Raw genomic sequence first — 17,482 nt, 5'->3', positions numbered from 1 at the left:
AGATGTCAACTCCAACTCTATCTGTTGTATCTACCTCTTCTCATATGAATAAAACAATTAAAAGTGAATAGCTGTATCTTGCTAACCTGGGGATGTATCAGGAAGGTGCCAGCGTTAAATTTAGACACTGTAAAGAAAAAATGCATGCATGCACACTTACCTGAGGTCTCTCCCCCTTCACCGGACCCATCCATGCTTGGCTGGCAGGACCGGCTAGACTGTGGACAAGTCTGGAAGAGGTCTTGGCTCATGGCATGGCTGGAGCTACCCATCACATCTTCCCCACTCTGCTTCTCCTCACTGTTCATGGCAGGGGTCTGTCTCCTCCAAGGTATCTATGGTGGTCTGCAGGATGGTGATGGGGTCTCCATCAAGTATGGCATGCAGCTTGTTGTGAAAGGGGCAGGTCGTGAAAGGGGCAGGTCAGCAGCTCAGCAACAGATTAACTGTTAGACTCCTTGGCCTTGTGTATGGCAGGCACAATTCCCTCATTTTCACATGGCACTGCTGCTGATCCCCGTTGTACTCCTTTGCCTGCATCTCCCAGGCAGTCTTTTCACAGATATCCATGTTTCTATGGCTGGTCCACAGCTGTGCTCACACAAACTGTTCATAACTAGCCCAGGAGACCCAATTCCTACTGCCTATCCAAGCAGAAGCATGTCTAGTGTGTAGAGACAGCATAGTTGGTTGGTCAGTTGTACACAACAAGGAAGAACTGGTAGGTGTGCTCGCAAAGCTGGGCAATCAGGAAAAGGCATTTCAAAAATATGTGGGTTGTTTTCACAGGGAGGAAGGGCAAAGGGGCTTTCCAGTCTGTGATCCATGGGCAGTGATGTTTACAATAATTACCAGAGCAACCACGGTCATGGGGCATTGTGGGACATTTGCTGGAGGACTATTGGGTCAACAAAGGTCACACAGTTGCACACTCACACTGCATTGATCTCAGTAGGTCAACCATGGCTCAACACCATTTGGGGAGGTGGTTTTACTGCATCGCCATAACAGGGCTCTAAAATCAGCTGGAGACAACTTTGAGTGTAGACACATGCACAAACAGGTCAACGTAACATGTTGACCAGACATTAGTGTTAGCCACCTGCAGTTTATAGATAGCAAAGATCTCCTGCTCCTTTCACAAGTCTGCTTCAAAGTTAAGAACAGCAAGGCAGATGAGTAAGCACAAAACAAAGAAAACACCAAAATCTGATCAGATAAGAGCACAGTCTCAGCAAGGGGCCATGGTAACAGAACACCATTCCAATTGGCCACCACTAGAACCTAATCAATGGAATTTTATCCCCAAATAGAGTAGGACGTAAAAGGTCCCTTATATTAAGCAATGCAAATTTGAATGCATAGAATATCAGAGTTGGAAGGGACCTCAGGAGGCCATCTAGTCCAATCCCCTGCTCAAAGCAGGACCAATCCCCAATTTTTGCCCCAGATCCCTAAATGGCCCCCTCAAGGATTGAACTCACAACTCTGGGTTTAGCAGGCCAATGCTCAAACTCAGCAAGTTACATTCAGAACTCTCGCTCTATCAATACCTTATAGTTTCTAAAGGAATAGTTTCTTCTGCTCAGAGACAGAGGCAGTATACTTCAGCTGAGTGAACTGAAACAGATTTACCCTGAACACTTCACAAAAGATTTTTTTCCTGTGCACAGATGTGTTTACTCACACTATGCCTCATTTATGCTGGAGGTATAGCAACAGAGCTTGGTCTCCTTCCTTCACAGTTTTTCAGGCACTTAGTGAAATGGTTTTTGCTTTTGTTATTTTCTCTTCGGTTGTTTCCAAGCAAGGCTATAATTAGGATCCAAAAGGGACCTATGTACTCTTCTGATAAAGAGCAGCCTGCTAAATAATATCATGTGTACACACAAACACACAAGCATACGTATTATTAGAGGAATGAAAGAAGATGTTTGAGGCTAAAATATTTCAAAGGCTTTAGCTGGCTACTTCTTTTCTGTAGCAGATTCCAAATGGCTGCATTAAGCAAGCCTGGCCACAGCTAGCTCATGCACTCAGACTGTGATTCTGCCTCTCCTCTATGCACTCATCACATTATATTTAAATGCTTACAGAAGCAACTGTACGGCAACGAGGTTTGGGTGCACTATGTGGTTTTCGTTATACAACCCCTTCAGCTTCACTCCCCCACCCCAAGACAAATTGCATTAAAAGGACATCAGGTTTGAAATAATTTTTCAAAAACAAATTGCTTACCTTCATTACAAGTAATACTCACACGGATAAAGACTCTTTAAAAGCAAAAACAAAAAACAAAAATAAAACCAAAGTTCTGGGTTTATACTACCAAACAAAGTCTCTTTAAAATGGGAATTGAGCACAACTCTATTTCTTAATAAGTCACACAGACTAGATCCCACAATCCCTTGTTCACACAAGTACTCCTACTGACTTCAATTAGGGAATAGGGTTTGCAGGATCAGGCCTTAAATCAATTACTAACATCTCAAAATTGCTGTCCACTCAAAAAACATAATATATTTCAGCAGATAACTAAATACTGATGCAGCTCTGAACTGATTCCAAGATCTCTTTCCTTGTAAAGAGTAGTTTTGTTTTTTGACCTTCAGTCACCAGCTGGTAAAGAGCGCTTGGTGGGGAAAGAAAAAAAACCTCAGAATTCCAAAGAGTCTAGTTACAAGTTTTGTCAACAAGCTTTCTGTAAGCTAGTCACTTTTTAATACTATTACAAGGAATATCAGTGACCTTAGAATATACAAGACCTAATTGCCAAGATAAGGATATTCAGTGTAGAACAAAAAGAAACTGAAGGTTCTCCTCCTTTCCATTGTTTGACATTGTAAAAAGGGGACAGTGGAGTATAAAATATTTTAGTTCTCCCTTGTGCCAGGTTGTAACATGACATGTTTCCAAGGCAGTGATGCCTGGATCACAGTCTTTCAAATAATTTAAAATGTTGTTCAAAGACATCAGGTCTTTATTTTTTGGGGGGGTGTGGGAGGGAGGGATGGGAGAGAGAAGGAGGAGAGAGGCAGAATGGTCACGAATTAATTACATCAAAACAAAACATTAGTAGCTAATTCATTCTTTACAACCATCAGGGAGCAGGCAAAGGAGGAGAGAAGAGTTAGAGCCTCAAGAATCCCCATCTCTTCATTATTATTGCTACAACACCATAGTGCACATAGAACTTTAGAAACACAAAAACTACCAAACTAGATCAAACCTATGGTCAATCTAGTCCAATGTCCTGCCTCCCACAGTGACCAGGACCAGATATTTCACAGAAAAGTGTAAGAAAACACATCATAGGTAGCTGTGGAGTTGCCTACCCTCCATGAAAGTCTCATCATAAGATACTGACAAACTCTGAAACATGAAGTTCTCTCCTCTTTCCAATACTATTTTATTAGCATTAACTATGACTATTCTGGATACTCTTATTGCCCATATAAAAGTCTAGTCCCTCATGGCATGGCAAGTTACGTGAGAAGAGAATGAAAAGTAGGAGTCAGTGGGGACCCCAAGGTTGTGAGATGGGCAAAAGGAAAGTCATCAAAGATTGATAAAAGAAGAAAAGGGAAAAGGTTTAAGGAAAAAGAGGAGTTCAGGTTTTCAAAAGTTTGAAATGAAGTGATGGGACATGCATTCATTCTCAAAGCATTCATATTAAGAGTGACCACCCTACACTGGGCCTGGAAAAGGATCCTACTGGAGACAGTCAACTCCATCTTAAGATGACAAGAAGGACTGCTACATAGCAAGACAACTTCTAACAGCCCAAGAAGAGGACAAAGCACATATCCAATATGGCCATGTAGTAGCATGTTGTCTAGTGGGAAATTTAAAGTGGTTCAACTTTACATATCCATATTAAGGACTCAAAAGGATATACTTCACAAAAATAGATATCTACAACTTATTCTCAAGAGAAAATTCTTTCCCCTTATATTTTCCTTAGATATTCCTCAAATTACTACCACTACTTTGTCTTAATGTTCTGCCACCTTTAATTTCTCTTCCCTTCCAATGTTCAGCACCACGTGTGTTACTGCAGTAGCACAGAAAAAAAACCTCAAGGAAAGGAAAACAATCTGTCCCCAAGAACAATCATCTTAAAAGGTATGTACTACACACAATACAGTCAGAACCCTTATCTCCACTTTGTAAGCCATAAGAGTTTCTGTCTTTTAAAATGTGCTATATGGTGTTTGTACCGTACCCCGTAGCCTAGAGCAGCATTTCTCAAATGTGGCCACCAGGCACTTTTCTTGAGGCCATGGCAGGCCCCAAGCTCCATCTGTGCAGCTTCAGTCTCCATCCCCGGGCTCTGTCTACTGTCCACTGGGCTTCAGGTTCCAGCCCCCACCCAATCACCCCCACACTCCCCACCCCCATCGCCCCTGACCTCCGCTGCCTCCCCCAACCCTCATCCAGGGTTTTATTTGTCCCCAGGCTTGACGGGGCTGAGTAAGTCTGCTGTGAAAAGTGATACTTGTATGTTCATTAATATCACTTTTTAAACAGACTTACTTACTAGCTAGCAATAAATAAATTACAATGATTTGTACCTCTATATGTGCACATTTGTTTGTTTTTCCTAAAGCTAATTAAGTATTTTAGGAAAAAGAGTGAAAGCAGCCACCAGCAAGAGTTGGTGGCCGCACTCTGAGGACACCAAATGATTTGTCCTGAAAACCCATGGCCTACAGATCAGAAAAGTGGAAATTAACTCCTATGAGCCCCTGCAACAGTACTAGCACTAGCACAGCAATGAATCCACTTCTGATGTTTTTCCTCACTTTAGTTGCAAAGGTGACTATAAAGAAAGACTGAAGAAAGTAAAAAGAAGAGGACGACCTGTGGCATCTTAGAGACTAACAAATTTATTTGAGCATAAGCTTTCGTGAGCTACAGCTCACTTCATCCACATCCGATGAAGTGAGCTGTAGCTCACGAAAGCTTATGCTCAAATAAATTTGTTAGTCTCTAAGGTTTCAGAGTAACAGCCGTGTTAGTCTGTATTCGCAAAAAGAAAAGGAGTACTTGTGGCACCTTAAGGTGCCACAAGTACTCCTTTTCTTTTAGTCTCTAAGGTGCCACAAGTTGTCCTCTTCTTTTTGCGGATACAGACTAACACGGCTGCTACTCCGAAACCTGAAGAAAGTAAGGGAAATGAGCTTACTAAAGAAGGAACAAGAAGTAAAACAGATCAGAAAGAAGGAGAAAAAAGTCTGCAGCATATGTGCAATGGCTGCTACAGTACCTAGAAGATAAGCGATCTAAACTTCTGTATGCTACTGAAGTGGTCTAGAAAACTGAGAAAGTATCAAAGAAATCCAGTTTGACACTGAATTAGAAGTCCTCCTTTCCACCAAGAAGAGGGAAAGGTTGGAATGAAAAGAAACCACTCCAAAAAACAATAATTTGATCAGGATGTGGAAGCCAGTTTGCAGGGGACTCCAAATTAGGATGAAAAGAAAATGATTAAATGAAGACAGTCTTCTTTGTTAAATAGCCAATTATACAAAATTAAAATGTTAATGTTAATTAAGTCCTGCTCTTCCCTATGAACCTTTTCAGTTTTTCTACAGCACCCATCGCCACAGAAGCATATGAAAGAGTCACTCCTGTATGAAAGAGTACCATCGCCTGCTTCACCAATTATGGGACCACGTTTTTTGCATCAGGCAGTGAAACAAGGCAGCTTCCATTTTTAATCTTTATGAACAGGGATATGTGGTGGAGTTTTCATTCCTTAATTATATCAACAAATAGCTGACGCAGATGATGCAACACATTTGTAAACTCATTTGATTCAAAGCCATCTTGAGTGAAAAACTGCTGTTCGCTTCCCAGAGATCAGTATTTCCATATGACCAGTCACTGATCTTCTACAATAGTAGAAGTGACAGAACCTTCATAAGCCAGCTTTCCACCAAGCACTTAAATATGATGTAATAAGACAAACCTTCACACTACCACCATTTATGCCATTTAAATCAGTTCTTACTTGTGTCCCATTTGTGGCATGACTTTTTCAAGAGGACTAGTTAACTAAAACAACAGGGAAAGTACTAATTCAGTCTGCGTGTTTTTTCACTGTTTAAACACAATTACAAGCTGTGGAAAAAGTTAGTTTTTCAGGGATTTCACTGCTTTTTTAAAAAAAGCAATTTCCCCAATGTATATTCTTCAGGTTCTGACAAGCAGTAGGGGAGAGAGATTACTTTTTATCTGGCCTCATTTTTAGTTGCCTCATTTTAGTAGTGCATTTCTCACTGGGAGATGGCTCTCGCCTCTTCATTTGAATAGCTCAGCTGTTGGGAGTCCCTTTGATCCCCTGGGAGAACGAATACATGGCAAACACTTTATTAACCCGGAGTCTGCTCCTGAACCAAATAATTATGCTGACCTTCTGCCTGTCTGTGGAGCCATTATACTATTACTGGGAGGGGGTATTTGTGTTCACTCTTGCCTTTGAACCACTATATCCAACTCCTACCCTAATATGGTAACAGATCACTAGGTCGCCACAGCTGAGTTCCAGTATGAACTGAACAGTGACAAGAGTAGGTAAGCAGGACTTGTATAGATAACATATGGTCCAACCTTTTCAGTGCTGTAGGCCAGATGCTAGTTTTGGGGCATCTCCATGTGCCACATTCAGAAATATAATTCTAGATTCTACAATCAGATCATTTTTAGGATGATTTAGCCATTAAGTCATTAATGGGCTTAAGAAGAAATAAAACCAAATTAAATTGAGAATAGCTCACCTCTTAGTAAGATCCCTGAAGAAAAGGTTTACCTTGCACTAGAGTCCAAATGTGCACATCAGTCTTCTTAGAGGCAAGTCAGGGATAGTAGCCAAGGGTGTTGCTCTCCAGTTTGTTGTGATATTTTGACTTCATGTGTTTTATAACTGAGAACTTTCAAAATTGGCAATGAACTCGGCTAAGATACGTAATATAATGTCCACGAAGCTGCAAAAGAACATCAGCCATCTCAGCTCAGATTTCCTTGCATGATGGAAAATAGGTGATAGTCTTCTGAAGGGGCGCATTGAGTCCAGGCTTTCTGCGGAATGCATTGACATGACCCATAAGAGTAGAAATATTCTGATCTCTACCATACAGCTAGAGACTGAGTATACTGAGATAAGCGGTTATATCTGTTAGGAAGGCCAGTGAGCCAAGAAGTGCTTGGTCATCCAACTGCTCTTGAAACTGGGTGGTGTTGCTTATTTTCTCTTCTTTCAGAAATGCAAGACTCTCCTTTCTAAGTGAAGAAAAGCAGAGAAGGCACTCATCCACTCAGCCCGCAAACTTGTAAACAGAGGGGAAAATCCCCATATTCTGCTTTCAGTTCCTCAAGGAAGCAGATACATTTTCAAAGTCTCTGCGCTCTGTTTCCTCCATAGGTGATGCTGACCACTTAGTTTGAAATGTTCTATTCTCTACATCTACTTTTTTTTTTTCTTACTGCAGCCATTGCAATTACTTGCACCCTTGCACTGTGATTATTGTTGCAGCATGTTTAAACGTGCTAAGTTTCAAATCCAGAAAGCACACACCACAACACACAGAGATGCTCACAGCTGAAATTCGAAAGCAGCTACCTCCTGACTCAAGGAGGAGACTCTGGCAGCAGCCTTACAGCCACCACAAAGGAGCGCACGCAACTGAAAATCATTCATGGGGGACAGACAGAATCATCCTGCAGACTGGATCTGGCCCTCGGCGCACCACTTGGACCAAAGTCTCCATGGTCCTAGAAATGCCTTTCATCTCTGGAGCCCTGGGTTTAAATTCTCACTACTTATCACAAGCAAAAAGATTTCTGTAGTCTCATTCATGTTCTTAAGTGACTTCATCTGCCCACTTCAGAAAGCCACCCCACAATTTAAAATTGTTTCTATTGAAATCAAGACGCTGCAGCACCAGGGAGATGCAGAGACAGCTATGTGGAAGAAGCATGCACAAATCCTACCTTCACTATGCTTTATTTCTTTAAAGAAACAAAGTCAGGAGAAGTAAGTTACAGGCTGATGATGTGTGTATTCAATACAGTACTTGTCGTTTTTCATTCTCTCATATAAAGTGTAACACTTTTCTGGACCAACTTCAATCACAACCATCTTCAGAGTAGCTGGTCACTTGAACTTCCATTTTGTTTGTCTGAGACATTTTCTAGCTATTTCTACCTCTGTAACACTCAATATTATATCAATCTGTCTGTACTTAACCAATGGAACTGACTTCAAGACAGAATTGAGAAACTAGATCACAACAAAAGCCATTGGGTAATTCACATCACTATATAAGATTAATGTTGCCCTATTTATGTCATTTTCTTTTTAATGACTTAACAAAAGGTAGAAGTCTCAGTTTACAGATTAGCAACTTCAATATTCAATAGACCAAAAAATCCTTTGTATTAACATCATTCATTAAATGAAACTAGCATGGATGGAACACTATCAGACAGAGAAAATGCAAGCCAAAAACCCCAAAATTAAGATATCAAGGACAACTGGCCTTGTATTTGTGAATGAATGTGTTCCAGGGACTTGGTCACTAGAACGTCTAATGTATTGCAAGTCACAGTATTAATTCCTTGTATTAATATAATGCCTTTCATCTCAATTGATTGTAAACTGTTCTATAGGCTATATATACACACCCAATATGTCATGTATAAATTATACCTTTATGCTCAACTTGCACTTGTCCATTAATCTAGGCCTCCCTCCTTTACAACCACAGCTGCTCTGCTCTTACTCTTGTATAATTGCACTGCCTCTCCCTTTGTTCCCTCTGTCCGTTCTGTATATTTTCCCTCCTACTGCCCAAGACCTTTCCTTACAGACTAGACACGGCTGCAAATCCCTGGTCCCCACCCGCAGCCCTATTAAGCTTCTGTTTCATTTTGTATTAAAATAGTGAACTGGGAAAAGCTTAACGTCCCCAACTCAACTGCATTAAAGAGAAACAGGCCAACAATAAACAGACATTTCTAATCAGCCCACAGGGGGTGTGCTGGGGAAACCTGGGGCAGGGCTTTGAAGTTTTACATCAGCTTTCCCTACTTCTGCATCTGCATGATAGCCCTGGGTTCTCTCAGCACTCCACCCACAATATCACCAGTGTGCATTTTCAGTCTGTATTAAACCCAACTGGGAAAACTAAGCAGCTCACAAGTTTTTTTTTTTTACTACTACACAAAACTGAAGAGCTATGCAGGACACACTAAGGAAACCTGCAATCACAGCTAAGCAGAGAATAATGAAGAAAAGGAGGGAAGACGTTTTAAAAGTAGCAATTTAAACTAAGTTTTCACATATACAAAAACCAAATACACCGGACCCTCGCTAGAACGCAGGATTTGGGATCCATGTGCAGTACCGCGTTAAAATGAATTGCAATTAAACTACTGTAATTAAATTTGGGATCCATGGCCGCGACCGCATTATATGCGAATTTGCACTATATAGACGCGCGTCCTAGCAAGAGTCCAGAGTATTAACACCAAAAAAAAATGTATTTTTAAAAAGTTCTTCTAAGTACAAGTACATCATGTTATAAAATTAGTGACTTTATATATTAGTAAGAGAGACACAATAAATGTTATTTGATCCAAAAATAGGTATTTTTAAAGGATGTACAGATAAGCTACCAGAGAGCACAGAGCTAACTTGAGTAACTGCACCGCCCTAGTTTTGTAACCATAGTCCTCTCCTGTTTGTTCCTCATTTTTTCATCTCTTATATTTAGGCCCCAATCATGCAATATGGTCTACTAATTCGGACCTTTGCACCAACTGAAGCCTCACTGAAGTTAATAGTATTCCATCCAACTGGAAGATGAGGGCTGCGAATACAAGCTCTTGGGGACAGAGAATGTCTCATTCACTTATCAGGCACTTAACACTTTCAGGTGCTATACAAATAAAAGTATATTTTGAATGACATAGCAACATATTTTTATGATAAGAACAGATCACCACCACTTTGGCATCAAAGCCACCATTTGTCCTGTTCAGTTTATGTAATTTAGAAAAAAAACCTCAATATCAAAAACTCAGTTGAGCTTTGCAGATAAATTATGCTTCTGTTAAATCCAGGAGTGCTCTGCATGTCACTGCCTTAATACCAGACAAATGACGTATTATTTTCAATGTGTTGCTGACAACAGAACTAACAAAACAATGTTGCTGAAATCCACATTCATGGAGCACAAGAGAATTAAATACCACACAAATCCTCTTTTCTGCAAGCTCTGTTGATATCATTGTTAAGACTACAACCACAGCGAGAAGCCCCTTCAACTGAATCCACAGAGAGGGCAAAAAGGAGAGAGGGCAAAAAGCAGCTGTGATCTCACCAACTCCTGGTCAGACAGATGGCTTATGCAAAACCAGCTTTCTGTCCTATAATGAAAACATTCTTAAAACCCACCTCCTCTGGATTTCCTCAGTGGCAAATTGAAACAATTTCCTTTTGTAAACTATTACAAGAGCTTAAGTAAATGGTCACAAGTATTTCTGGCCAGTAGCTCAGTATTACAGGATGAAAAACACAGAATAATTCACATAAATTATTGTGTCTGATTGGAAGTGCACCTGGCTTAGGGTGACCAGATAGCAAGCGTGAAAAATCGAGACAGTGAGTGGGGAGTAATCAGCACCTATATAAGACAAAGCCCTGAATATCGGGACATCTGGTCACCCTAACCTGTTTTATAAGGCATTCCTTTGAAAACGTGGGCAAGGCCTTGTAGCCAGCAAGAGGGCATTTATTGGATTAAAAATGCTACCCTCATTCACATTTGCTTATTGTAAATCAAATCTTAAAATATAATGAAAGTACAAGAAAAGTAAATTTTAAATTAAAAAGGATATTCTACTAGCTGTGTAAGCCCTAGACTGTGTAAATAAACAAAAGTTTTACAATCCAAGAAAGATGATCCTTTGAAATTTTGGTTCTAAAGTTTTAATTAATGCAGCTTTATTTTCTTACTTTAAGAGATCCCTTAGGACTTGCAATACAAACACTGCATGAGTACTAAAGAGCCAAAAGAAGGAGTGGGTCCATTTTCATTACTGCTAAGTAGGATGCAGAAAGCAAAACATTAAAAAGCATATTTTAAACTTATTTTACTAAGATAACTTTAGAATATTAAAAATAATACAACTAAGGAAGTAGATTTCTTAAAAATGACTTTACCCGTCAGTATCCTGTTAACCCTGAACAGGAACTATGAAAAAAACGAAAAGGAGTACTTGTGGCACCTTAGAGACTAAACAATTTATTTGAAAAAAACATGGCTTTTGTGTAGAAAAATAACATTGTATGCACATTTTTAAACTTTTATATTGAATGTAATAAGGCACTTTGTTTTGACCTGCTAATTGTTCTTACTATCAGTACATAAACACAGTTGGATTTTATCATTCTAAACGTTCCTTTACCTGGTATCTCACCACTCCCAGATGTGCCCGTTTTATAAAATATGTTCAAGAGTTCATATTTTTAAATCACTATCCAACTGCTAACTCTTAATTACACAGTTCCAGGCACTCTGCAGTTTGACCATTGACACAGCTCTCAAAATATTCAAGTCAAGAGTGCTGACTATTGCTCCAGTGTGGAATTTTCTTCCTCTTTCTACACACCTTCACACACTCCCCAAAAAAGAAAAAGTGATAAGAGAATATGGGGTGCAATTTAAAATACACCTAGACCTCGTTGTTGATGACAGATTTTAAAAAGCATCCTGCAAAACCAGACAGACAAGTCCAAAAGAGTGGAGCTAACAACACACACAGGTTCCAAAAATAAACAAATAAATAAAAAGAAAAGGAGTACTTGTGGCACCTTAGAGACTAACCAATTTATTTGAGCTGTAGCTACGAAAGCTTATGCTCAAATAAATTGGTTAGTCTCTAAGATGCCACAAGTACTCCTTTTCTTTTTGCGAATACAGACTAACACGGCTGCTACTCTGAAACCAAATAAATAAATAGACAGTCTCTATCACCTGATCTGAAACTGACTGGCTACATTTATTCAGCAGACCACAGATGAAGTCAGAGTCCCAACTGGAGATTTTACAAACAAAAAAACAACCCCCCACCACCACAGACACAAAGGTAGAACCCGATCTAAAGCTCATTGAAGTTGTCAATTAAAAGATTTCCATTAACTTCAGTAGGTTTGGGATCAGTTCTTTAATTCCTTGGGGCCCAAATCTGCTCAGGCCTGAGTGCCCAATTCCCACTTGCTTCAATGAGGTTTTAGGGCACTCTGAAGTTCACAGAAGGGACTTGGCACTACCTCAGAATTGGGACCTTCAATTACAAGCTCTTTAGGACATGGAACATACATTACCCTAACAGATGCCATGTAAATCCACAGCTATAAGTGGCTAATAATTCATAATTCATTCCAGATGAAATGCAGGAGCAATTCAATATCTAACAAACAGGGACAGAGTTGGTCTCTTTTATAACCTTTGTTAGCCTATGATTTACAAATACTTGAAAATCATCTCCCTCAGAACTAAGATTTGTGTGCCATGTTTATTATTCACCTCCACTGTGGTTGCAATTCCCACATTGACAAGCAAACATTTCAGGGTTAAGCTGCTTAAACAATTCACGGCTAGTGTGTGAAAGTGACAAGAAGCAACATTGTAGCACACCCCTTTGCAACTTATGAAGTCTTAATGAAAATGCCTATAACTTCAACTATTAGTGCTAATTTATTCTGCAACTCCTGTTCCTCACATATAATGAGCACTCAAAAGCAACAAACGTCCTTAATTTTGCTGGAAGTTTATAATGGATTAGTGTTTTGCACTCCATTTTATTTGCATAATTTACACGGAGTGCTTCAATTGTCTCAATATAAATCCATGGTATGCCCACCTCTTGAATACTGTGTGCAGATGTGGTCCCCCCCATCTGAAAAAAGATGTATTGGAATTGGAAAAGGTTCAGAAAAGGGCAACAAAAATTATTAGGGGTATGGAACCGCTTCTGTATGAGGACAGATTAGTACAATTGGGACTTTTCATCTTTGAAAAAAGAGACGGCTAAGGGGAGATATGATTGAGGTCTATAAAAATCATGACTAGTGTAGAGAAAGTAGATAAATAAGTGTTGTTTACTATTTCTCATAACACAAGAATGAGGGGTCACCAAATGAAATGAATAGGCAGCAGGTTTAAAATAAATAAAAGGAAGTATTTCTTCACACAATGCACGGTCAACCTGTGGCACTCCTTGCCAGAGGATGTTGTGAAGGCCAAGACCATAACACGGTTCAAAAAAGAACTAGATAAATTGATGGAGGATAGGTCCATCAATGGCTATTAGCCAGGATGGGCAAGAATGGTATCCCTATCCCCTGTTTGCCAGAAGCTGCGAATGACTGACGAGGGATGGATCACTTGATGATTACCTGTTCTGTTCATTCCTTCTGGGGCACCTGGCACTGGCCACTGTCAGAAGACAGGATACTGGGCTAGTAGATGGACCTTTGGTCTGACCCAGTAGGGCCATTCTTATGTTCAATTAATACTTTGATGACATGAAGTATCAATTGGTCAGAGAGTTACAATCCAAATCAAAAGGTTGTACCATATTACATGCACACAGGAGTTTGTTATACATAACATTAGACTCACCCATTATACTATAGAACCATTTCACCTTCACAGCCTGTATACTATAGTAAATTACACTAATTAAGCTTTGCCTCTCCTCCAAACCCTGCACAGCTCCAAAATTAAGACATTCCAAATATGAAGTATTCCCAATCAGAAATGATAAGATTTGAATCTCAGTTATAGGATTAAGCCAATTAGCATACTTCGTAAACTTAAAAACAGTCATCAGAATAGCAGTAAAAAGCCCTCCTCTCTCTCTCACCTTCCTCTCTAAACCTACTTCGGGCGATAGTGGGGGGTGTTTGTTAAACCCACAGTAATTACATCAACTGGAATTTAATTATCACAACCACCATCATTTGGGATAAGGAAGGATACTAACCTTACCTAGGGTTTTCTACATGAGAAAGTGGCACCAATTTCAGCAAAGGTGGGATTTTAAACAATTTAGTTACAAGGTGCAAACCTTGTATGGACACTTATTTCAGTTTAATATAAAACAGATTCCTAACAGACTTCAACTAAATGAAAATAAGCCTGGTCTAAACTGAAATAAGTGTGTCAGTGCACAGCCTTTTTCAATTAACTAAAATTGGTTTAAAATTAAACTATTAGTTAAGCCACTGTATTCAGACACAATTCCTTAGTTAGGAAAGCACTTTAAATTAAAAACAGCTTCAGAAACAGCACAGAGGTGCCCAGCTTAAAGATAAGCCATTGAAAACTATGATTTTAGTACCCAGGTGAGGCCTGTACTTTACAAGGAGATCCAACTTTAAAATGTTATTCAAAATCTGACAAATTCAACTGCCCTTTTTTTTTTTTTTTAAATATTATCATTGTTAAAATGTGTTCTTGTCTGTACTGTCAGATAAGAGATCTGGTATGTACAGATCTGTATAAAATTACAGTTGGTTACACAGATCTAATGAGTATGAATCAACAGCTCTAAATATTAACAGCTTTGACTAGTGAGCATTTCCATCATGGTAATGCAGCTATTAAAATCAAATATCACATGCATCTCTCTCTCATGTAATCTTTGAGTAATGGTCTCAAGTTGCAGTGGGGGAGGTTTAGGTTGGATATTAGGAAAAACTTTTTCATTAGGAGCGTGGTGAAGCACTGGAATGCGTTACCTAGGGAGGTGGTGGAATCTCCTTCCTTAGAGGTTTTTAAGGTCAGGCTTGACAAAGCCCTGGCTGGGATGATTTAGTTGAGGATTGGTCCTGCTTTGAGCAGGGGGTTGGACTAGATGACCTCATGAGGTCCCTTCCAACCCTGATATTCTATGATTTTCACTGTTTAATTTATGATCACTCCAAATGTGCAAAGCAAGTTCACTTTTTGACAAGAATATGCAAAAGTTAAGGGAAAGATTCAAAGTCTCCTGGTTGGAGCAGCAGGGATAAACTCTAAAAAGAGCAACTGAAATTAAAGGAAGTATGCCTATACCATATTAGCACCTAGAAGCCAAATTCAAATGTTTGAACAGCTTTTTGTACGCCAAAAAAAGCTCTGCTCTTCCACCCTTCCTGGAATTAGTTAACTGTTATTTAATGGGAGAATCTGTCACCTTCCGTTCTTCATCCATGATACCCAGTCACTTTTCAGCCTCTCCTGTTGGGAAAGTCTCGTGCAAAGATGAGACTTGCAGCTTGCTCACAAAACAGACCCAGTCACACCCTGATCACTGATGGCACAAATTCCACAGTCAAAGGGCTTCCAAAGACAACGGTTGGTCCCCATCTCTTGTAAGTTTCATCATGGGCTCCAGCAACTGTAGCATTCCCATAAACTCAACTGTCTTGGTGGATTGTGAATGCAGTGAGTCCTTAAGATCACTTAATGGCCTGAGGATTAGTTAAGGTAAGAATCAGGACATACAAGTGGACCCAGAGTTGAATGGAGAGAGGTAGTGGAGTGCCCTAGCTCTGGCAATGTGGGGAATTTTGTATCACCTAGAGCTTCGAAGTGACCCTCACTCTACATAAGGACGGCAACATGTTGAAGATGTCCAAAATGGAGGTTGGAAGAAGAATAGTTTCATATGGTTACATCCTCACCAAAGACGACTGCCTAGCCCAGAGGTTCTCAAACTGTGGTTCGCAGACCACCAATGGTCTGCGAGCTCCATTCAGGTGGTCCACAGATAGTTCCCTCTAAGGTGCACGCCTGGGCGGCCGCACACAAAAGAGAATGAAGGGCCACCCACCTAATTAGTGGAGCCACACAGGTGGGCTCTACTAATTAGGTGACTGGACCCTGGAGAAGATGCACATGTAAGGTGAGGTGGTGGCCTGGGGGGTAATAGGAGGTAGGTGGGAGGGGACAGTGAAGTGAGAACAGGGGATGGGGGGAATTTGGGACGTGCAGGGCTGTGGTGACCAGAGAAAGAGGCGACTTTCCCCAGCTCCAGGGCTGTGGCTGCAGGGGAGAGATGGCCGTCCTCCCATGCCTCAGCTCTGTGGCTGCTGTGGTGGGGGAGAGACCCCTCCTCTTTCCCAGCCGCCGTTTGGGGGCTGCCATGGCAGGAGAGAAAGGGAGAGACCCCCTCCTTCCCAGCCCCAGCTCAGGGGCTGCTGCAGCGGGGGAGAGAGAGCTCATCCATCACATTAGAAAGGTAAGACTAGTGATATTAAAATATGAGTTGTGTGCTTTTATTTGTAGAACAAAAAACATTATTATGGGTTTTTTTATATAGTGCTTTTATCCAAAGCGCTTTACAACAGTTACACTAATGGTACAAATAACATTTGGAAAGATCATTAAGTGGTCCACCGAGCAATTTTCAAGTGGTCCACGAAAAAAAAGTTTGAGAACCACTGGCCTACCAAAGGACTATGCTCAAAGATGTGGAAGAAGCCATTCCTCAGCTTGCTTGACCAGGAGCAGTGATGAATCCAATAGGACCCTAAAACTGCATTATCTGATTAACAGAGGGCTGATTCAGGTGTTCCAGATAATTTTTAAGTGACTAGCAGGAAGGAAGAAACAACTGTATTGTTGGGCTACACTTAACCCCTGGATGAAAAGCAGAGGGCTTTATTATTTAAGCATAGGAACCATGATAAGACAAATCCTGCAGGTCATCAGAATTGCTTCAGGCACGGGGAGTTTTGCATGAGTAAAAACTGCAAAATTTAGCATTCAACCATATGCTGTTAGCATACTGGTAGCATTGGAGACCATATGTCCTGCATAAATATTGGGGAAGAAAGTTTTCAACTAACCAAAAACTGTTGCCCAATCAGAAAAGTTGTCCTGTAGTTTGAAAATCTCACTGCGAAACAAGATGTATAAGTGCTTTCCTTTATTATTTTTTGGGGGATTTTTGGGTTGGTTTTTTTTTTAAAAGGAAAACCTCAAAATATTGTCCTATGAAGTGTTTTCACTTAAATGGATTATGGAGCTACCCAATGAAAAGAACTTAGACCCTTAAGGTAAGCAAAACTTTTTTTTAAAATATTGTGTTTTAGAGAAGTACTAGTTGCAATTTACATCTACGTACTTACCATCTCAAGTTTGGGACTGTAAAAACATTAATTATTTATAGCACAAAAACATGGCCCTTTTTCCAATTTTGTTCCTAGCTTCAATTTCCTCTAAGTTCATATAAAGGCCACAGCATACATAAAAGATAGAAACCTAGAAGAAAAATCTACCCTAAAACACAGTAGTACCATATTTATATTCAAGCATTACCAGTTTCTTTTTTAAACTATTTAAACAAAGCCTTTGCAGAGATAATTTTCTATGATGAACTAAAACCAAGCACAGAATATACTTGTTGCAAAGATAAAATT

General features: G+C 40.1%; 2 protein-coding genes across 37 annotated transcripts in view; both read right to left on the bottom strand.

The window, feature by feature from the left end:
• Positions 1-17,482, bottom strand: part of EPB41 (erythrocyte membrane protein band 4.1) — a 198,699-nt gene that overhangs the window by 109,677 nt on the left and 71,540 nt on the right. The gene's annotated exons all lie outside the window — the stretch shown is intronic.
• The window catches only part of LOC119563984, a 29,113-nt gene that overhangs the window by 3,387 nt on the left and 8,244 nt on the right, over positions 1-17,482 (bottom strand). The gene's annotated exons all lie outside the window — the stretch shown is intronic.

This window comes from Chelonia mydas, chromosome 19 (genome assembly GCF_015237465.2).
Source record: "Chelonia mydas isolate rCheMyd1 chromosome 19, rCheMyd1.pri.v2, whole genome shotgun sequence".
Lineage (NCBI taxonomy): Eukaryota > Metazoa > Chordata > Testudines > Cheloniidae > Chelonia > Chelonia mydas.
The sequence above is the reverse complement of the archived record's forward strand: the minus strand, read 5'-3'. Positions and strand labels throughout refer to the sequence as shown.